Here is a 24235-nt window from a genome sequence, read left to right as displayed (position 1 = left end):
GTGCCTCATGGGAACAGTCCAGCCCGAACTGCCAAGCCATGTCTTCCCTGGACCGGAAACAAGCTTCCGAGGACCGGTTTCTGGCATTCCAGCCGTCTTCAGCCCGGCTTGCTTGAATGCAGTGGCAAAGTGAGCAAGGGACTCACGTCTGAGCATACCCTGCCACACTTATGGCGGCCAAAAGCGGTACAAAAGGGGGTGGTGATGGACGGAGCATCTGAATCAATCAAACACTCACACCCAGTCAAAAGATCTGGGTTTAATCCATCACCGTTCTTTAGCCCACTCTGCCACCCCAGTTCAGACATGGCTATCTGCAAATCAGTCTTACCCTGTGCCTCATGGGAACAGTCCAGCCCGAACTGCCAAGCCATGTCTTCCCTGCACCGGAAACAAGCTTCCGAGGACCGGTTTCTGGCATTCCAGCCGTCTTCAGCCCGGCTTGCTTGAATCCAGTGGCAAAGTGAGCAAGGGACTCACGTCTGAGCATACCCTGCCACACTTATGGCGGCCAAAAAGAAAAAGAAAAAAAACGATGGATTTGGGCCTAGATCTTTGGACTGGGGTGAATGTGTGACATTGATCCACATTCTGTCCATCACCTGTTTTGTTTGCAATTGCCGCCATATGTGCGCTGGGGATGCTCAGACGTGGGTTCCAGGCACTCCACACCACTGAAGTCAAGCTAGCCGGGCTGATGAGAGGTGTTACCTCAAAACCGGTCCGGTCCTCGGATGCTTGATTCCGTTCTGGGAAGGACATGGCTTTTGTAGTTCGGACTGGACTGTTCCCATGGGGCACAGGGTCAGAGCTGATTTGCATATCGCCATTGTCTAACCCAGGGTGGTGTGGAGTGCAAAAAAACGATGGATTTGGGCCCAGATCTTTGGACTGGGGTGAATGTGTGACATTGATCCACATTCTGTCCATCACCTGTTTTGTTTGCAATTGCCGCCATAAGTGCGCTGGGGATGCTCAGACGTGGGTCCCAGGCACTCCACACCACTGGAGTCAAGCTAGCCGGGCTGATGAGAGGTGTTACCTCGAAACCGGTCGGGTCCTCGGATGCTTGATTCCGTTCTGGGAAGGACATGGCTTTTGTAGTTCGGACTGGACTGTTCCCATGGGGCACAGGGTCAGAGCTGATTTGCATATCGCCATTGTCTAACCCAGGGTGGTGTGGAGTGCAAAAAAACGATGGATTTGGGCCCAGATATTTGGACTGGGGTGAATGTGTGACATTGATCCACATTCTGTCCATCACCTGTTTTGTTTGCAATTGCCGCCATAAGTGCGCTGGGGATGCTCAGACGTGGGTCCCAGGCACTCCACACCACTGGAGTCAAGCTAGCCGGGCTGATGAGAGGTGTTACCTCGAAACCGGTCCGGTCCTCGGATGCTTGATTCCGTTCTGGGAAGGACATGGCTTTTGTAGTTCATACTGGACTGTTCCCATGGGGCACAGGGTCAGAGCTTATTTGCATATCGCCATTGTCTAACCCAGGGTGGTGTGGAGTGCAAAAAAACGATGGATTTGGGCCCAGATCTTTGGACTGGGGTGAATGGGTGACATTGATCCACATTCTGTCCATCACCTGTTTTGTTTGCAATTGCCGCCATAAGTGCGCTGGGGATGCACAGACGTGGGTCCCAGGCACTCCACACCACTGGAGTCAAGCTAGCCGGGCTGATGAGAGGTGTTACCTCGAAACCGGTCCGGTCCTCGGATGCTTGATTCCGTTCTGGGAAGGACATGGCTTTTGTAGTTCGGACTGGACTGTTCCCATGGGGTACAGGGTCAGAGCTGATTTGCATATCGCCATTGTCTAACCCAGGGTGGTGTGGAGTGCAAAAAAACGATGGATTTGGGCCCAGATCTTTGGACTGCGGTGAATGTGTGACATTGATCCACATTCTGTCCATCACCTGTTTTGTTTGCAGTTTTCCAAAGTGCAGTAAAGACTAGCTTGCCAGTGTTGAGTTGATGTGCTTTTTACTGCTTTCTTTAGTTGATGAGCAAACACTGTGACAGAAGCAGAGGCGGCCTCACCCTGGTACTGTGTCTTAGAGTTGGGGCACGTGCTCTGAACGCTGCTGATATGTGTGTTTAGGGAGGATTGTTTCTTCCTTGCTCTGGCTACACATCTCCATGTAATGAGAAAAACAAGGACCCCCTGGGTAGTAATGTAAACAGAATCCTAGGGCAGGGTAAATAAAGTTTGTGAAAAAATTCCTAGGCAGTCTAACCAGTAGGCAAACAATTAATCTGACCCAATAGCAAAAGGAACATTCAAGAAATAAATTTAAAAAACAAGCATACTTTTAATTGACATAGTAAAAATCATATAGGGACCTGAACAAATATCAGACTATATGATGAAATCATACAATAATCAAAACATATACAATTAATACATAACATTAAAAAAAAGATTTTAACAATTTAATAAAAAGACACCCTAAATCATAAGTGGTGCCTAGAGTGCAATGGCGAATAAGAACTCGACGCGCGTTTCGGCGGAAAACGCCTTCCTCAGGAGTCACAGTTGGTTATCTGGAAGTATATATAAAAAGCGTATATAAGGTACAATTCTTATATATTGTAAACACACAAGTCAAAAATACATTATCTAATACAACGTAAGTCACCAGAGCATAACATTCTACATTTCTAACAAGAATATCCTTTACGCTATTCTGTTCAGACTTGCTAATTTGTTTCCCACATGTCACAAGATGGACATGTTTTTTCACTAGATTGTGTCGTACTCAACTATCAAGAAATTCTAATGTGCAGAACAACATATACCAAGTGAGTGAAAATTGCACTGATAACATAAACATTGTCGTTACCATAATACAGTGAATATTCCAGAATGAATGCATATATTGGTAATGACTTACATTTGGATACTGATGACAAGCAGATGATATCGTCATTCAGGATAAAAAACAAAACAGGCAATAGATGTTTCTGTGCAATAGAGACAAAAATGTCCTAGTAAATTTTCATCAGTGTAAGACAGCATGCATTTATGGCATGCCTAAAATCCACAAGAATCTATTAGATCCGCCCTATAGACCTATTGTGTCGACCATCGGTACCAACACTGAACCACTTTCCAAATTTATTGATTCCTTTTTGCGTCCATATATACCCAAAATTGTGTCTTACATTAAAGACACAGGTGATATGATAACAAAAGTGGAGAATCTATCCTTTGATCCCAGGAAAGACTTATTGGTGGCAATAGATATTGTAGCATTGTACAGCAACATCCCCCAGAAAGAAGCGTTGTTAGCCACTAACTGGTTCATTGATAATTTTGACATAACATGCCCTAAAGATCTCATATTGGACCTATTGCAGGTTGTTCTCACTGAGAACATTTTTGAATTTGGGAACACCCTTTATCGCCAGACGAAGGGTGTGAGTAGGGGGCATCAGTGGCGCCATCTATAGCAAACATCTACATGGCAGCTTTTGAAACCAAGTTCATTTACAATGAAGTAGCCCCCTTTTACGAATCTATTTCCCATTGGTCCAGGTATATTGATGACATTTTCTTTATCTGGACCAAAGGAAAGAGTTGCTTTGTGAATTCCTGCAATGGATCAACCTGACTGATGTGAATTTAAATTTCACAGCTCAATACAATGAAAATCAAGTTGAGTTTTTGTATCTAATCATTAAACATCAGAACAACAAATTAATAGTTGACCTCTTTGTCAAACCCACTGCAAGGAACACCCTCCTCCATTTTAACAGTTTTCATCCCCGAAGTCAACGTGAAAGTATACCCTTTTCCCAATTCCTCCGAGTTAGGAGGAACTGTTCGAATTTGGCGGACTATGATTTCCAAGCTAGTATCATGCTCCAAAAATTTCTGAACAGAGGGTATCCCCACAGGTTGGTCAGGGATTCGTTCAAATGAGCGAGGTTCTACGACCGCGACTCCCTGTTGAGAACAAAACCCCCTAAGGAAAACAACCAACTCGTGTGTATCACCAAGCACTCAACTCTCGATAACACTGTTAAACATATTGTGAATGCCAACTGGCATATTTTGAACTCCAACCCTACAAACTCCAAGTTAGACAAACCCCTGTTTGCACACAGGAGAAATAAATTTTTTAAAGATTTGATTGTGCACTCACGTTTTACTGCTAACCATGTACCATCTCAATTTGTTCAAAGGTCCATCAAGAACAACTTTCCAGTCAAAGGCACTGTCAAATGTTCCTCGTGCAAATCTTGTAACAACATCATAGGAGGTGAGTCCTTCGAGCACAATGGATGCCACATGAATGCGAATGATATGTGGAACTGCAAAACCGCCAATTGTATTTACTTTATTCTATGCCCCTGCCAGCTAGGGTACGTTGGCGAATCTTCTAGACCCATCCAAGTGAGGCTAACGGAACACCGCTCAGCTATTCGTACCAACAAGAGCATGGCACCGCTGGTCAAACAATTCCATGAAAAACAACACACACCTGACGATTTTAAATGGTGCATCATAGAGAAAATAAGACTCCCTGACAGCAAGGGTGGCGGCAAAGTTAGAAGGAAAATGGAGGTCTTCTGGATTTCCTCTCTGGGGTCTTTTAAGAAAGGGCTTAACGCCGAAATCCCTTGGGAAAATGCCATCATCTAACTTCCCTAGCCACCGCTGGCTATTGCAGACCCACTTTAAATGCCTGTCTCACTATAGTTAGTTGCCATCTATCAGTTTGAGGTTACACTTAGCGTCATGTGACCCGCATTCTGATCTGCCAGGGGCCTATCATGACGATTTTTACTTCGTAGGAGGTTACTCTGTGTCCACTTCATCGGGACATTATTGATACAAGTTATCTCTTATTCTACCGCCATCATGTCATCTTACACATCCTGATAGGCGACTATGTGTTTCCTAACAACAAAAGAACCGGGGGTCTATAACGGAGCTTCAAGTACTCCGAGCTGCTGCAAAACTCCTACATAAGTGATTTAGGCGCTAATAGAGCTATATAAGTCTCTATATCAGAATGTGTGCCAGGACAAACCTGTCGAAGGACCTACTGAGATTGTTGGTAAGACCCGTAGAGAGATGTGTTGGATTCCCATCAAATAGGTATGTAGATCAAGTGTTCTCATTTGGTCATCCAAAAAATGGGGTGGTATGTTTCTTGATCAATGAGACCCATCCATCGCCCTTACTCAATTGGGTCGCACCATCAATCGCTAAGGTACCCATGAACAAATGATAAAGATGGGATCGAGTGCAGTGCAAAAATCAAAAGATGTGTGAGTTAAAAACAAGGGGTAAAAGGATCAATAGGCGAAAAACTCTAATGTAATTTGTCCTTTCGCTCAAACAAACAAGAACAATGCAGAGGAAGCAGTCTAAACATATAACTGCATTTACAAGGCCAACATGTTTCAGCCGGTAGGGACAAGATCCCATGGCTTTCTTCAGGGACAGAGTTCTAAGCATTAGCTACTGCATACATAAAGTGAACGTAACGACAATCTGTAAAGGATATACATAAATAGTCCAAAATCGTGTTCCTCTGTACCAAACGGTGTCTGTTACATCTGTTAACAAGAAACAAGAAATAAATTGTAGTAAGTCCTATCAACTACAAAGATGGCCATAATGATGTCATCTTGTATTTCTTGGGTGAAATACAACACAGTGGATTGTGACATCACTCTGTAGTTCAATCGAATCCCGCGAGAGTACGTGATACTCCGCCCCTATCTCCTTTATAAGCTTCCTGTGGGCAGCCATTTTTGCCTCCCACGAAGCTCGGGTCCTGCAATGAGACAACGCCGGACAGGTTAGTGGCTCATTAGGATTTATTTTTGGCCTTTTTTTCTTTTGGGGTGGTATAGACTGGTTCACCTATGTTTCTGGGATATGAGACCAGGCTTGCTCTGTCAAACTTTTGCTAGCCCAGATCTAAACCTGCTACAGTTTAGCTCCATCCTATTGAGGACACTCATATTTAGAGGAAAGCTTTTTACATTAAGTGATGGATCTTGGGAACCTGGGACTTTTATGGGCTCTGTGACTTATTCCACTCTAAGGATTTTTTGTGGCTCTGTGAAGCTTGACTGTTATAGGGGCTATATTATGTATTGGAGGGAGAGATGGAGTAGTACTGTCCACCCTTCCGTTCATTACCCCTTCCTTGCCTTCGCAGAGCGGGGCCTCCTTTTTCCTGAGCTGGGTTCGGAGAGGTGAGGTACAATCCCTGTACTATTCAGGTGAGTAACATTAGTAAAATAAATTGGCTTAATTAGTTGAAGCCAGTGCCAGGTCTTTCCTGTTTTGATAGGACTTACTACAATTTATTTCTTGTTTCATGTTAGCAGATGTAAGAGACACCGTTTGGTACAGAGGAACACGATTTTGGACTATTTATGTATATCCTTTACAGATTGTCGTTACGTTCACTTTATGTATGCAGTAGCTAATGCTTAGAACTCTGGCCCTGAAGAAAGCCATGGGATCTTGTTGCTACCGGCTGAAACATGTTGGCCTTGTAAATGCAGTTATATGTTTAGACTGCTTCCTCTGCATTGTTCTTGTTTGTTTGAGGGAAAGGACAAATTACATTAGAGTTTTTCGCCTATTGATCTTTTTACCCCTTGTTTTTAACTCACACATCTTTTGATTTTTGCACTGCACTCGATCCCATCTTTATCATTTGTTCATGGGTACCTTAGCGATTGATGGTGCGACCCAATTGAGTAAGGGCGATGGATGGGTCTCATTGATCAAGAGACATGCCACCCCATTTTTGGATGACCAAATGAGAACACTTGATCTACATACCTATTTGATGGGAATCCAACACATCTCTGTACGGGTCTTACCAACAATCTCAGTAGGTCCTTCGACAGGTTTGTCCTGGCACACATTCTGATATAGAGACTTATATAGCTCTATTAGCGCCTAACTCACTTATGTAGGAGTTTTGCAGCAGCTCGGAGTACTTGAAGCTCCGTTATAGACCCCCGGTTCTTTTGTTGTTAGGATTACAGTTAGGGGGATACGAACTGGGCAGGTCTTTAAATTTCCCTCAGACCCTTCTTCAATTGTTTGTGTTTTACTGTTTAGAGCAGCTGCGGGTCTTTCTCTTAGACTACACTTTATGGAGGTAGTTCTTTCGCTAGGGACACTGTGCGCTCTAGTCTGCACTACTGAATCTTCTGGGGAGGTATTAGGTTCAGTTTCCTTTGAGTCTAGGGTCACCCACCTTCACTTTGGTCCTTTAGGGCTCTCTACAGATGCACCCTTGGCACACTGTTTGCCTATATGTGAGTTTGAACTAACAAGCAACATCATTATTCTGATATGGCAGGCACAGCACGATATTGTACTGTTTTGACAGCCTCTACCACTTCAGTTTTTGAAGTGAGGGGCGGATGATTCAGCCCCCCTCCTCCTCCTCCCCCCTTCCCACCATTGGCTACCTTTCTTTGGGTTCATTTGGGGATCATTATCAGAGACCACTTTGATGGATCTTTATAAATAGACATCAGCTCGGTCGACTATTTTGCGCTTGCAAACACTTGCGCAATGGTTAAATAAAGCACCTTTATTTTTGAACTAGTTCAAACTACAAAGATGGCCGTAATGATGTCATCTTGTAGTTCTTGGGTGAACTACAACACAGTGGATTGTGACATCACTCTGTAGTTCAATCGAATCCGGCGAGAGTACGTGATACTCCGCCCCTATCTCCTTTATAAGCTTCCTGTGGGCAGCCATTTTTGCCTCCCACGAAGCTGGGGTCCTGCAATGAGACAACGCCGGACAGGTTAGTGGCTCATTAGGATTTATTTTTGGCCTTTTTTTCTTTTGGGGTAGCATAGACTGGTTCACCTATGTTTCTGGGATATGGGACCAGGCTTGGTCTGTCAAACTTTTGCTAGCCCAGATCTAAACCTGCTACAGTTTAGCTCCATCCTATTGAGGACACTCATTTAGAGGAAAGCTTTTTACATTAAGTGATGGATCTTGGGAACCTGGGACTTTTATGGGCTCTGTGACTTATTCCACTCTTAGGATGTTTTGTGGCTCTGTGAAGCTTGACTGTTATAGGGGCTATATTATGTATTGGAGGGAGAGATAGAGTAGTACTGTCCACCCTTCCGTTCATTACCCCTTCCTTGCCTTCACAGAGCGGGGCCTCCTTTTTCCTGAGCTGGGTTCGGGAGAGGTGAGGTACAATCCCTGTACTATTCAGGTGAGTAACATTAGTAAAATAAATTGGCTTAATTAGTAGAAGCCAGTGCCAGGTCTTTCCTGTTTTGATAGGACTTACTACAATTTATTTCTTGTTTCATGTTAACAGATGTAAGAGACACCGTTTGGTACAGAGGAACACGATTTTGGACTATTTATGTATATCCTTTACAGATTGTCGTTACGTTCACTTTATGTATGCAGTAGCTAATGCTTAGAACTCTGGCCCTGAAGAAAGCCATGGGATCTTGTTGCTACCGGCTGAAACATGTTGGCCTTGTAAATGCAGTTATATGTTTAGACTGCTTCCTCTGCATTGTTCTTGTTTGTTTGAGGGAAAGGACAAATTACATTAGAGTTTTTCGCCTATTGATCCTTTTACCCCTTGTTTTTAACTCACACATCTTTTGATTTTTGCACTGCACTCGATCCCATCTTTATCATTTGTTCATGGGTACCTTAGCGATTGATGGTGCGACCCAATTGAGTAAGGGCGATGGATGGGTCTCATTGATCAAGAGACATACCACCCCATTTTTGGATGACCAAATGAGAACACTTGATCTACATACCTATTTGATGGGAATCCAACACATCTCTCTACGGGTCTTACCAACAATCTCAGTAGGTCCTTCGACAGGTTTGTCCTGGCACACATTCTGATATAGAGACTTATATAGCTCTATTAGCGCCTAACTCACTTATGTAGGAGTTTTGCAGCAGCTCGGAGTACTTGAAGCTCCGTTATAGACCCCCGGTTCTTTTGTTGTTAGGATTACAGTTAGGGGGATACGAACTGGGCAGGTCTTTAAATTTCCCTCAGACCCTTCTTCAATTGTTTGTGTTTTACTGTTTAGAGCAGCTGCCAGCTGCGGGTCTTTCTCTTAGACTACACTTTATGGAGGTAGTTCTTTCGCTAGGGACACTGTGTGCTCTAGTCTGCACCACTGAATCTTCTGGGGAGGTATTAGGTTCAGTTTCCTTTGAGTCTAGGGTCACCCACCTTCACTTTGGTCCTTTAGGGCTCTCTACAGATGCACCCTTGGCACACTGTTTGCCTATATGTGAGTTTGAACTAACAAGCAACATCATTATTCTGATATGGCAGGCACAGCACGATATTGTACTGTTTTGACAGCCCTCTACCACTTCGGTTTTTGAAGTGAGGGGCGGATGATTCAGCCCCCCTCCTCCTCCTCCCCCCTTCCCACCATTGGCTACCTTTCTTTGGGTTCATTTGGGGATCATTATCAGAGACCACTTTGATGGATCTTTATAAATAGACATCAGCTCGGTCGACTACTTTGCGCTTGCAAACACTTGCGCTATGGTTAAATAAAGCACCTTTATTTTTGAACTAGTTCAAACTACAAAGATGGCCGTAATGATGTCATCTTGTAGTTTTTGGTTGAACTACAACACAGTGGATTGTGACATCACTCTGTAGTTCAATCGAATCCCGCGAGAGTACGTGATACTCCGCCCCTATCTCCTTTATAAGCTTCCTGTGGGCAGCCATTTTTGCCTCCCACGAAGCTCGTGTCCTGCAATGAGACAACGCCGGACAGGTTAGTGGCTCATTAGGATTTATTTTTGGCCTTTCTTTCTTTTGGGGTGGCATAGACTGGTTCACCTATGTTTCTGGGATATGAGACCAGGCTTGGTCTGTCAAACTTTTGCTAGCCCAGATCTAAACCTGCTACAGTTTAGCTCCATCCTATTGACGACACTCATATTTAGAGGAAAGCTTTTTACATTAAGTGGTGGATCTTGGGAACCTGGGACTTTTATGGGCTCTGTGACTTATTCCACCCCTAGGATTTTTTGTGGCTCTGTGAAGCTTGACTGTTATAGGGGCTATATTATGTATTGGAGGGAGAGATAGAGTAGTACTGTCCACCCTTCCGTTCATTACCCCTTCCTTGCCTTCACAGAGCGGGGCCTCCTTTTTCCTGAGCTGGTTTCCAGGAGAGGTGAGGTACACTCCCTGTACTATTCAGGTGAGTAACATTAGTAAAATAAATTGGCTTAATTAGTAGAAGCCAGTGCCAGGTCTTTCCTGTTTTGATAGGACTTACTACAATGTATTTCTTGTTTCTTGTTAACAGATGTAAGAGACACCGTTTGGCACAGAGGAACACGATTTTAGACTATTTATGTATATCCTTTACAGATTGTCGTTACGTTCACTTTATGTATGCAGTAGCTAATGCTTAGAACTCTGGCCCTGAAGAAAGCCATGGGATCTTGTCCCTACCGGCTGAAACATGTTGGCCTTTGGAAATGCAGTTATATGTTTAACCTCTTAAGCGCTGCTGACGGCAAACGGTCGTCACGAGCGCTACCTCCCCAGTGCTGCGCACGACCATTGGACGTCCATTCAGCACTAGTTCCAATGGACAGCGCAGCACTGGGGAGGGATATTTGCGAAGTAGCTAAGGTGTTAGACTGCTTCCTCTGCATTGTTCTTGTTTGTTTGAGGGAAAGGACAAATTACATTAGAGTTTTTCGCCTATTGATCCTTTTACCCCTTGTTTTTAACTCACACATCTTTTGTTTTTTGCACTGCACTTGATCCCATCTTAATCATTTGTTCATGGGTACCTTAGCGATTGATGGTGCGACCCAATTGAGTAAGGGCGATGGATGGGTCTCATTGATCAAGAGACATACCACCCCATTTTTGGATGACCAAATGAGAACACTTGATCTACATACCTATTTGATGGGAATCCAACACATCTCTGTACGGGTCTTACCAACAATCTCAGTAGGTCCTTCGACAGGTTTGTCCTGGCACACATTCTGATATAGAGACTTATATAGCTCTATTAGCGCCTAACTCACTTATGTAGGAGTTTTGCAGCAGCTCGGAGTACTTGAAGCTCCGTTATAGACCCCCGGTTCTTTAGTTGTTAGGATTACAGTTAGGGGGATACGAACTGGGCAGGTCTTTAAATTTCCCTCAGACCCTTCTTCAATTGTTTGTGTTTTACTGTTTAGAGCAGCTGCCAGCTGCGGGTCTTTCTCTTAGACTACACTTTATGGAGGTAGTGCTTTCGCTAGGGACACTGTGTGCTCTAGTCTGCACCACTGAATCTTCTGGGGAGGTATTAGGTTCAGTTTCCTTTGAGTCTAGGGTCACCTACCTTCACTTTGGTCCTTTAGGGCTCTCTACAGATGCACCCTTGGCACACTGTTTGCCTATATGTGAGTTTGAACTAACAAGCAACATCATTATTTGTATATGGCAGGCACAGCACGATATTGTACTGTTTTGACAGCCCTCTACCACTTCAGTTTTTGAAGTGAGGGGCGGATGATTCAGCCTCCCTCCTCCTCCTCCCCCCTTCCCACCATTGGCTACCTTTCTTTGAGTTCATTTGGGGATCATTATCAGAGACCACTTTGATGGATCTTTATAAATAGACATCAGCTCGGTCGACTATTTTGCGCTTGCAAACACTTGCGCTATGGTTACATAAAGCACCTTTATTTTTTAACTAGTTCAAACTACAAAGATGGCTGTAATGATGTCATCTTGTAGTTCTTGGGTGAACTACAACACAGTGGATTGTGACATCACTCTGTAGTTCAATCGAATCCCGCAAGAGTACGTGATACTCCGCCCCTATCTCCTTTATAAGCTTCCTGTGGGCAGCCATTTTTGCCTCCCACGAAGCTCGGGTCCTGCAATGAGACAACGCCGGACAGGTTAGTGGCTCATTAGGATTTATTTTTGGCCTTTTTTTCTTTTGGGGTGGCATAGACTGGTTCACCTATGTTTCTGGGATATGAGACCAGGCTTGGTCTGTCAAACTTTTGCTAGCCCAGATCTAAACCTGCTACAGTTTAGCTCCATCCTATTGAGGACACTCATATGTAGAGGAAAGCTTTTTACATTAAGTGATGGATCTTGGGAACCTGGGACTTTTATGGGCTCTGTGACTTATTCCACCCTTAGGATTTTTTGTGGCTCTGTGAAGCTTGACTGTAATAGGGGCTATATTATGTATTGGAGGGAGAGATAGAGTAGTACTGTCCACCCTTCCGTTCATTACCCCTTCCTTGCCTTCACAGAGCGGGCCTCCTTTTTCCTGAGCTGGGTTCCAGTAGAGGTGAGGTACACTCCCTGTACTATTCAGGTGAGTAACATTAGTAAAATAAATTGGCTTAATTAGTAGAAGCCAGTGCCAGGTCTTTCCTGTTTTGATAGGACTTACTACAATGTATTTCTTGTTTCTTGCTAACAGATGTAAGAGACACCGTTTGGTACAGAGGAACACGATTTTGGACTATTTATGTATATCCTTTACAGATTGTCGTTACATTCACTTTATGTATGCAGTAGCTAATGCTTCGAACTCTGTCCCTGAAGAAAGCCATGGGATCTTGTCCCTACCGGCTGAAACATGTTGGCCTTGTAAATGCAGTTATATGTTTAGACTGCTTCCTCTGCATTGTTCTTGTTTGTTTGAGGGAAAGGACAAATTACATTAGAGTTTTTCGCCTATTGATCCTTTTACCCCTTGTTTTTAACTCACACATCTTTTGATTTTTGCACTGCACTCAATCCCATCTTTATCATTTGTTCATGGGTACCTTAGCGATTGATGGTGCGACCCAATTGAGTAAGGGTGATGGATGGGTCTCATTGATCAAGAGACATACCACCCCATTTTTGGATGACCAAATGAGAACACTTGATCTACATACCTATTTGATGGGAATCCAACACATCTCTGGACGGGTCTTACCAACAATCTCAGTAGGTCCTTCAACAGGTTTGTCCTGGCACACATTCTGATATAAAAACTTATATAGCTCTATTAGCGCCTAACTCACTTATGTAGGAGTTTTGCAGCAGCTCGGAGTACTTGAAGCTCCATTATAGACCCCCGGTTCTTTTGTTGTTAGGATTAGAGTTAGGGGGATACGAACTGGGCAGGTCTTTAAATTTCCCTCAGACCCTTCTACAATTGTTTGTGTTTGACTATGTGTTTCCCCCTTGTTTTTCCCCTTCATTGGTATCATATCGAGCACTTACGCCGCCAATGGGCTGTTCTAGAGCCTAATATCTGTAACGGGGCCACTGAGATAAACTATATGCCTTAGGAAGTTATTTCATTCTTACCGCAACGGATAACAGTGTTACATTGTATCCCTCGTGTGCCACATTGTATCAGTCATTGGTGCCACCAGCCGGCATTATTATTTATATCCTGGGTGTGCCATTGTGTATCACTCATGAACGTCACTATTTGGTATCATTTTTCATATTTTTTAGGTAATTAGCCCAATTATGATTTCAATCTCGATGCGCAAGACAGAACAATCTTGTTTGTCATGGGCATCCTACTCGCCATTGAACTTCCTGGTCTGGCTCTCTACGAGCCATCTCTATTTGTCAAGCCGGGACCGAGGAAAATGGTGAGTCCTTTGCCCTTGTTTACTACCCATTTTCAGCAGAGGCAGGTTTCCCGCGCTAGTTGACTATTTAAATGCGGCAGTTTGAACCCTCCCACTGATTCCCTTTTGGCAGACGGACCGCCGCTCCAAACACGCCTTGTGAGCATTATCCTGCCGCCAGCCGTTTATCACCGGGTAAGAGCCGTTATGTGCCGGTTCAGGCTTCTTTTCATTTGTTGAAGGCTCATTTTCTCGCTTTAATAATTGCATTTAGGACGTGGAACGAGCAAGATGGAGTCAGCGTGATTACCGCGCTGCTCGGCTGCTCACGTCAGTCAGTCACTGGACGCTGCGATGATCGGCTAGCCGGCCTGCGCGCTCACCAGTGATGTCCGGTCTTCGATCGCACAGGCACCGGCAGCAGCAGCTAACACCCGCGAAAACACGGAGGACGCTTTCAAGAGGTGCGGGATTGCACGAAGCGATTCCCGGATTTCCCTGGAGAGGTTGAGACGGCTGACATCTGCTTTGAATTTCTTCGCCGGACTCGCCCCAGGAACTGAACTTTTCTCCCTTCACGCAGCTTGCGTGCACGAAAGGGAGACACCTGATGAAAGCGCTGACAGGCGCTGCTGGAAGCTGAGCTTTCTGTTCCTGGCCGCTGCAGCATTGACCTTTGCGCACGGGCCCCCAAGCTGCCCCCTGACCCCAAAAAGAACTACTTTTGGCACCTCATTGATCACAAGGGTGAATTCTCGTGGAGCCAAGAAAGGGCTCAGATAGAAGACGCCCATCTTAGGCAAAGACCCCTCGGCAGCGGACGGACCCGGGAAGACCAAAACTGAACAGGTCAGTGGGGTGAGTGGGGTGAAAAAAACGAATATTGGGAAGACAGGGGTAGGGGCCCCCAGCAAAGACTGCAAAGACTCCTCACAGCCCCTTCCTGCCAAGATCTTTCTGGTTGCTAAAAACCAGGCTGCCAACGCCAAGATGGGCACAGGGAATCCACCCTCTTCTACACCTGATGCTTTTATACAGCAGGATAATGCCATTGCTGAAGGGGCTCAATTCACTACAAACAACATAGATATCTCCACCACCCCCCCTGTCTTTTAAGCTGTCAGTCGGAGCTCACTCTCACCGCACATACCCCCATTGAAAGTCATGATCAGACCATCGCAATCAAGGGGCCCCCGAATACTCTAGATCTCCCTATACTCCCGGATACCCTGCCAGTCACCCCACTCACTGCACCAGGACAACCGGAAATAGTGGAAAGAACCACCAGCGACGGGGCTTATACATCCTTAGAGAGTCTTAACTATAGGGCACAATCAACAGGGACAGAAGTCGCTATTCAAAACCTGAAAATTCCATCTGGGATCCCAATTCCTTGGACCCTAGAAATTGGCCATGAAGATTTCTACTCTGTATCTGACAGCACCCGGAGCTCCTCTGCGGAAGGGGGGACAGAGGAAGAGGACAACGTTAACAGTATTAGGGAAGAGAGCAGCGAGGCCTCCCGCATTAACCCAGAGACAGTCGTGCGCCCTAAAAAAGCAAGTAATAAGACTAAACGACGAAGTCAACTCAAATGGGACTATTCAGACTCGCAGATGTCTTACCATCTGGAGGAAGACGAGCCAACCCAATCACAATGGCACAGCCCGAAAAAACCACAGAGTAAAACAACCGAGACAAAGGAACCCTCTTTGGCGGCTATACTCACCTCCATTAAAGACTTCCAAGAGGAGTTTAGAGAAGATAATCGGACCGCTAAAAACGCAGCTAAAAAACTACAGGGCGGGCTTAGAAGACTGAACAAAATCTGCACAGACATCAGCGACCGGGTTGGAATGGTCGAGGCTAGGACAGAGCATTTGGAAACTGAGGCAGTAGCTACTAAACAATTGACTGAGTCCAACTCTGCTTGCCTCACAGACCTTATGACCAAAATGGAAGAACAAGAAAACCGACAACGCAGGAACAACCTCCGCCTGCTTGGTATTCCGGAAGAGAAGGAGGGGGAAGATCCGAGACAATTTATAGTCAAGTTACTACAAGACTCCTTTCCGGAGCATCCAGGCTGGGACTGGAACCGCGAAGTGCAGCGAGCTCATCGCTTCCCCTTTTTCTTGAAACGCCAATATAACAATGGAAAACCTATTGAAGGGCAGCCTCGGGTATTCCTTGTGTATTTTGGCAACTTCCTTCTACGACAGTTGGTGTATGACCAAGCTCGCCCCAACTCTAAAAAAAGGGTCAACGGAATTTCCTTCTTCGCCAAACCAGATTTTTGCCACCAGACTGTGGAGCGAAGGTGGCACCTACGACAACTGATCTCCCCTTCCAGCAGCTAGGCGCGGAGGTATACCTCATGAACCCGGCAAGGCTAAAGGTTATTCTGCACGGTACTACCAAGGTCTTCTTGTCTGAGATCAAAGCCAAAGAGTACATGGAAGAAGTAAAGCTTAAGAAGGGACACAAAGCCTAAGACTGGGGAAAAGAGACAGAGAAATAAAAGGGGGTGCTGCCGCTCTCTTCTCTCTTTTTCTCCCATGTTCTGCAACTATTTGCTAGTAACTAACTTCTCTAACCAGTGGGGAGCAACCTTACCGTCAAAATTAAATCCTTAGTACGCTTGCAATCTTTCCTACATGTACGGGGGGTGCATAAGCTGGGGTGAGCCCTGACAGAAAGGTGGGAAGAGAGGGCAACAATGGGGGAAAAAATCATGCATCTAAACACTTACACACTTCTATCTAAAAACATTCTGCACTTAATCTTAGTACAGCACTGGGCAGGCCTAGCAGCCGATCACAAGATCATAAGATTAAAGTTATCTATGTTTCTGGCTGGCGTGACCAGCAGCCGAGGCTCATGTATGACTTCCATCATTCAGGCTTGGCCTGATTGCTCACGTAAGGGGGTGGGTGGGGAGGGTGGAGGGGGGGAGGCTGGGAAGAGGGGCGGGAAGGGTGGGAAGGTACACAGATATTACACCTGGGCGCAAAACACTCACGACACTCTCTTGAAAAAATTGATTATTTCTCTAAAAACAATCATTGATTTTCTATTTGCCTTTATCTTTACACCATTTAGATGGCTAGGATAGATTCATTACGAATTGTTTCAACTAATATATGCGGATTAAATGAAGCCTCTAAAAGGCAGAAAGTGTCTCTGGGTTTACGAACACTTGGGGGGAACATCATATGCCTACAAGAAACCCACGTAGAACAGTCACAAAAACATCTACTGAATACCCTTGGGTTTAAAGTAATGGGTGCTACCATGCAGGGGGCTAAAACAAAGGGAGTGGGTGTTTTAGCCGACAGAAGATTTGTTACTAGCAACCCACGGACTAAATCTGACCCATTAGGGCGGTGGGTTATTACTCAGATTCAATTCCCCAACAATTCTTCTATTACCCTTTGCTCAATATATGGGAGCAACGCCGACAACCCTGGGGCTATTAATCAAGTTTCCAACGAGCTAGTACATTGGCCCACTCCCATAGTGCTCTGCGGAGATTTCAATATTCATCTACTTTGTGATTGAGCGACTAATACAGCGTAGACATATAAAGGCAGGAAGCCCTTAGTCTTTCAGGCTTTAGCAAATCTTATTCAGACCCATGGATTAATAGACAGTTGGGCGACTAAAAATCCTTCACAACCCGGCTACACTTTTTACTCTTCCCCGCATCAAATCCTAGTTAGATTAGACTACTTTTTTATCTCTGCTTCGCTCACCAGCAATTACACAATCGATATCGCACCTCGCTTCTTATCTGACCACAATCCTCTCATTATCACCTTTAAGGGGCTTGGACAACCTAAAGAGGCTTCTAAGTGGAGTTTTGAAAAAGCCCTACTGCACGATAGCAGTTACGTAACTCATATGCAGGGATGGATTCAAGAATTCCTGGAGATAAATATTGGATCTGCTTCTCAAATGATAGTCTGGGACACATTGAAGGCAGGGATTAGAGGTGAGACCCTAAGGTTCTCTATCCAGAAAAACAAAAGGGAAAAAACTTTAATCAGGGATCTACAAAAAAATCTAAGGAACATAGAAATCAAGTTAACCCAAACTATCCATGCAGGATTAGACTGCCAGTGTATCCAACAAGAAGCAGTCTTGGTTAGAGCCGAAATAGGAGCTATCTTTTTGGAAAAAATCGCGGCAAAGTGGGCAACAGCGAGGGAAAAAAACTACGAGTGTAGCGATAACATCGGCCATCACCTAGCTGTTAGGACACGACAACAGGTTACCAACAGCGAAATTCACTCAATCAGACTACCCTATGGCTCTGAGATCACAGACCCTAGTCATATACGGAAGGAATTTCAGGAGTACTATGCCAAATTGTACATGGAAGAAAACTCCTCTAATAGAGAAGTTCTAGATGGGGAAATCTCCAACTATCTCAGCGAGATCGAACTAAGGCAACTTAGCCCAGAAGATAGTAAGCTTTTAGATCTTACTCCCACGTGGGAAGAAATTCTGGATGCCCTCACTAGCCTTCCGAACGGGAAGGCATCAGGCCCTGATGGAATTCCCGTTGAATTTTTTAAAGTCTTTACTCCCAAAATTAAAATCATACTCACTGAGGTAATAACATCTATATTCAACGGGACCCCCCCTCCGGCTTCCTGGTCTAGAGCTAGAATTTCGATCTTTCTAAAAAAAGAGAAGTCCCCTTTGGAAATGAGCTCCTACAGACCCATAACCCTCATTAATTGTGACTCTAAAATATTCTCCAAGGTGCTAGCCTCCAGAATCTTCAGAGTAGTGGAATCTCTTGTCTCGGAATGGCAGCATGGTTTCATACCCAAAAAAGGGACCACAGAACATATCAGGAGAGTTATCACCCTGTTTGATGCTGCGCAAGCTGCTGGAGACCCGATGTCGCTTACACTACTCGACGCTGAAAAAGCATTCGACCGGGTCTCATGGCAATTCCTGTGGGGGGTAATGTACAGAATGGGGTTCGGTGATAAACTCATATTGGCAACCCAGGCACTCTATTCAAATCCAACAGCCAGTGTCACCATAAATGGACTCTCACCGACCCCTTTAACATCTCTCGGGGCACCAGGCAGGGCTGCCTCTGCTCGCCTCTACTGTTTGCCCTCTATCTGGATCCTTTCATTAAGCAGATAGAGAAAAGTGACAACATCACCCCAGCAACTTATTTTGACAATAGTTGCAAAATTTTAGCCTATGCCGACGACCTGGCCATCACATCATATTTGATGATAAATTGACATTTCAGCATCATGTCAATTCAGTGGTCTCCTCATCTTTTTATGTTTTAAAAAGAATCAAAAAACTGCTCCCTTACCTTCCATCATCAGCCGGCAAAACCTTGGTTAGCACCTTGGTTTTTTCAAAAACCGATTATTGTAATGCCCTTCTGCTGAACGCTCAGAAAAAAGTTATCAATCAACTTCAATTAGTCCAGAACGCTTCGGCCAGAGTCCTTTTAAACATCCCCAAATCCAAATCCATCTCCTCTCACATCCGTCAACTGCACTGGCTTCCGGTCAGGAACCGAATAATGTTCAAAGCCTTGTGCATCACTTACAAGGCAGTCAATGAAGTGGGCCCACAGTTCCTCAGAGCAGCTCTCTGCCCGCTTGATCATCCCAGAACTCTCCGTTCTTCAACTGCGCATATGCTGAAAGTCCCGCGAACAAAAAAGGTCAACTGGGGTGACAGGTGTTTCACTATCTCTTCATCCAAACTCTGGAACACACTGCCCCTCCACATTAAAACCGCACCAACTCTCCTTAGTTTCAGGAAGAAACTAAAAACCTGGCTCTTCCCAGCATAATGTATCACCTCAGCGATGGTTCTGTACTCTAGCGCCGAGACACCCCCGGGTATTTGCGCGCTCTAAAAATGGCTCAAACATAAACATAAACATAAACCTCTCCAGACCCTGCTAACACCATACTTGCACTGGAAGGTGAGGCCCAGAAATTTGGGAAGCTATCTGGTTATGCCCTAATAAAAACAAGACTCAGATTTTAGTTAATAACAAAATCACTTGGTCCGACGTCAGGGTGGTACCCAAGGCTAAATACTTGGGGGTGTCTATCTCACCCAAACTGGAGGACATAGTCACAGATAACCTGGCTCCCCTTGCCATTCAGACCAAGAAGGCTCTAAAACAGATTGACAACCTGCATTTAACGCTAGTGGGCAGATGCAATGTCATTAAAATGACATATTTTCCAAAACTACTCTATTTCTTTCGTAGTATACCCCTTGAATTTAGCAAAAAAAGCCTTCTCCAATTTCAGCAGATCTACACTCAGTTCATCTGGGCCTATGCCCAGCCAAGACGAGCACTGAAACAACTTACACTGTCAAAAGAAAGAGGGGGCTGGTCTTTTCCTAATATTACCTTATACTACTGGGTGGCAGTCTTACAATATAGCTCAGTACTAGTTAGAGAATCTACCCACGACCCAATGATCGGGTCATCCCTACCATCACCTTTCCGGATCTTACTAGGGGATCAATACTGGGGCTGTCTACTTTGCGAAACAACATATGGGTACTATAATCGGGTAAAATTCAAGACTCTAATGAATTCATTTAAAGTATTCCGCCATATCCGGAGAATATTTGGAATTGGCAGATTTAATTGTTACTCTCCCATAATCAATAACAATAATTTACCAGCTATTTTCAGTCCTTCTTACCTCTGTGAATGGCATAGGGCCGGAATAGTAAAACTTGGGGACGTGATCACAAATGGGGGGATTGAATCGTTCACAGATCTACAATCCAAATTCAAACTAAAAAGTCAAGACCTATTTAAATATCTGTCTATCCATGGCTACCTATCCAGGAAGGTGGGTGGAACTACTGGGTTTGCCGAAATTGAATTATTACATGCTCTACGTAATATTACCATCCCCCGCATTGGAAGTATTTACCAAATGCTTAATAGGCAAACCTCAGATGACCTAGAATCCATCTCCACGAAATGGCATGTCAAACTTGAGTCGCCTCAAAGTTTTTTTATAATTCTTTGCTTCTATCACAACAGATATTAATTTCCGCCAAATTACAAGCACAACACTTTAAAACAATTTTTTTTCTTTATATGACACCAAATAAAATTATTAAATGGGGATCCGGGAAAGGAACACTATGCCCGCGATGCTCCGACGTAGGGGCAGATTCAATACACATTTTTGCAACCTGTCCTAAACTAGCCCCAACCTTGCTTAAAATACAAAATTTACTTAGTGAAATAAATGACCAACCAATTGTGTTAAACCCTACGACCATTCTTCTGGGGACTCAATCCGATTCACTCAGGATTAAGGAGGAAGGGCTGGTTTTCATAGCAATGGCAATATGGAGGATTTGTGTTTCCTCCGGCTGGCTGGACACTGACTCCCCCTCTTTTGCACAATGGCTGGCCAGACTGGTTGCTACATTCCACTTTGAAAAGGCAATATACACTAAGAAAGGACGAAGAAAGAGAAAGATAGGTTCTGAGGTGTGGGGGAAATTCTCTACCTGGATTGAGCAACAAGGACAACATGACCAGGGGAGATAGCTAGCAATGTATTAAAGAATTATTTTCTAATTTCTTTCGCTACTTGCTTAATCCCCTCTCATCCTGCTCCTCATCGTTTATGCGCCTTCTTCTTTATTTTCCATTCTTTCTCTTTTTCGTTCTTTCTGTGTTCTACTTGCTGTGTTTTTGCGCCCATTTTAATACATTAATGGTTCTTCAGGTCTCGATGGGTGGGGGGTGGGAGGGGGGTTGTTGTAATTAAGTAATCTTCTTCTGATTGGACACTGTATTATAGATGAAAAATAAAAATATATTTAAATAAAAAAATAATAATTGCATTTAAAGTTTATTTTATGTGTGTGCTTTTATCGTGTTGCACACATTATACCCTCCCTTTATAACAAGCAATTCTATGCTTGTCATTTTGTTTACAGACCTATACGAGTCTTTACATGCCACAGTTGTCGTCCTGGGGCTGTTATTTCTGGCGCACGCTAACACTATTTATTGCCGGATTTTGATATCTAGGAACACATATTAAGGGAATTATTTGTTTGAACTCTATGTGGCAGTCCGAACCTGTCATTGCTTTTAGGAACATCATCGATAACTTTATGCCTGTCATTTTGCTTTCAGACTTATACGCGTCTTTACATGCTACAGTTTTCGTCCTGGGGCTGTTAACTTTGCTGAAACGCTAATACTGCACGTTGCCGGTTTTGATATTTTGAAACATTCATTAAGGTAATTATCTGTTTGAATTTTATGGGGCAGTTCGGCGCTGACACTGCTTTTAGGAACATTATTGAGCACAAGATTAATCTGGTCTATTTATATCTCGGGCGACTTATATTTTTTACACAGCTAGCTGTTCGTGCATCATTAAGAAAGGGTCCGAACATTCTTGCATTTTTTCGTATACCTTTCAAGTGGGCCTTTTGTATACCTTTCAAGTGGGCATCGCTTCTTGGCTATACAACATCCGCCCCAGGTAATTATATGACAGTCTGACTATGTGGATAGCTTTACTTGAGCACCTATAATAACGTGATTTGATTGAGATACATATACGTATATCTTTTCCTCACAGCCATCGTTCCCCACACGGAGAGTTTAAGATGATAATAGCTCTTGCCTGAGCCCGAAGCATTATATCCTTTAATGCGTGACTTCTACATATGAGGTACGCAGTAGTATTACATCTTGTCATGCTCCAATATGGAATTTCGAATGCACCAAGATATGTGACCTATTTTTCCTTACATTTCATTTATCCTGTCCTTCCCCCAGATACATCGTATGTTATTTACAGAACTGTTCCATTACCTTTGACGACCAGCAACTGATTACAGCTTAGCAACTTCAGACTCGTTTTCACAGGTATTGTGCTTATAATTCGCAAATTTGTTGCATGAATATGAGTCAATTTAACTCGTACCTGCCAACATGATGCCCATATCATTAAACTTCTGTGTTCGTCTGGGACTGCATCTCTCCTACATTTAGAGGTTTATTTCCTCTGAATTGCTTTTGTACCTAGCATAGTCCTTCATCTTTTTGTGCATTCATGTGACATCGTGTGTTCATTGGACTCTATGAAAATCTCTGGTTCACGATTAGAAAGATTTACTATGTCATTTTTGTCTCTATTGCCCAGGAACATCTATTGCCTGTTTTGTTTTTTATCTTGAATGAAGATATCATCTGCTTGTCATCAGTATCCAAATGTAAGTCATTACCAATATATGCATTCATTTCTGGAATATTCACTGTATTATGGTAACGACAATCTTTATGTTATCAGTGCAATTTTCACTCACTTGGTATATGTTGTTCTGCACATTAGAATTTCTTGATAGTTGAGTACGACACAATCTAGTGAAAAGACATGTCCATCTTGTGACATGTGGGAAACAAATGAGCAAGTCTGAACCGAATAGCGTAAAGGATATTCTTGTTAGAAATGTAGAATGTTATGCTCTGGTGACTTACGTTGTATTAGATAATGTATTTTTGACTTGTGTGTTTACAATACATAAGAATTGTACCTTATATACGCTTTTTATATATACTTCCAGATAACCAACTGTGACTCCTGAGGAAGGCGTTTTCTGCCGAAACGCGCGTCGAGTTCTTATTCGCTATTGCACTCTAGGCACCACTTATGATTTAGGGTGTCTTTTTATTAACTTGTTAAAATCTTTTTTTTTTATTTTATGTATTAATTGTATATGTTTTGATTATTGTATGATTTCATCATATAGTCTGATATTTGTTCAGGTCCCTATATGATTTTTACTATGTCAATTAAAAGTATGCTTGTTTTTTAAATTTATTTCTTGAATGTTCCTTTTGCTATTGGGTCAGATTAATTGTTTGCCTACTGGTTAGACTGCCTAGGAATTTTTTCACAAACCCTACACATCTCTATGTGTCACTGATTTACAATGAAGTGCCCATCAGTGTGGTGTTTCTCTAAGCAAATTAATAGACACAGGCCTCCTGGATTTCCCAACGCTTCCGGTAATACATCCATTGTGAAGAATAAGCTTTGAGAAGCTGCATTCACTTTTCTCTCCGTGCTTTGTCTCTGTCCCTGAAAGGTGACTTTGTTATTACAGATGGAAAGTCGAGTAAAGCCTAAATGTATGTATTAAAAGACTTGCGATGTAAAACTTCGAAAAATATGTTTAGTATCCAGTTGAAATAAGTCCCCATCCTTACCGGGAATCGAACCTGGGCCCAGAACTGAGGATGAGGATTTCACCCAGCCCAGGGTTTAGCTTTGGATGCTGGGTCTCCTCGCCCTCAGTTTAGAGTGTTAGAAACAGGACTTCGAGTCCCAGAATACACTGTAATAACCTTAATAGAAATTGGTACTCATGCTGGACCTGGGCAATATAAGATCCCTGATGAGGATGGTGGGGAATACACGTCCAGCCAGTAGTACTTTCACAACATGCCTGTAAGTTCTAAACCATTATACTTAAACAAAGAATTAAAAAAAGCCTCACAGTCATATAAAACAATTCCT

Source organism: Lissotriton vulgaris, unplaced genomic scaffold (genome assembly GCF_964263255.1).
Source record: "Lissotriton vulgaris unplaced genomic scaffold, aLisVul1.2 SCAFFOLD_905, whole genome shotgun sequence".
Lineage (NCBI taxonomy): Eukaryota > Metazoa > Chordata > Amphibia > Caudata > Salamandridae > Lissotriton > Lissotriton vulgaris.
Note: the sequence above shows the minus strand (reverse complement) of the source record.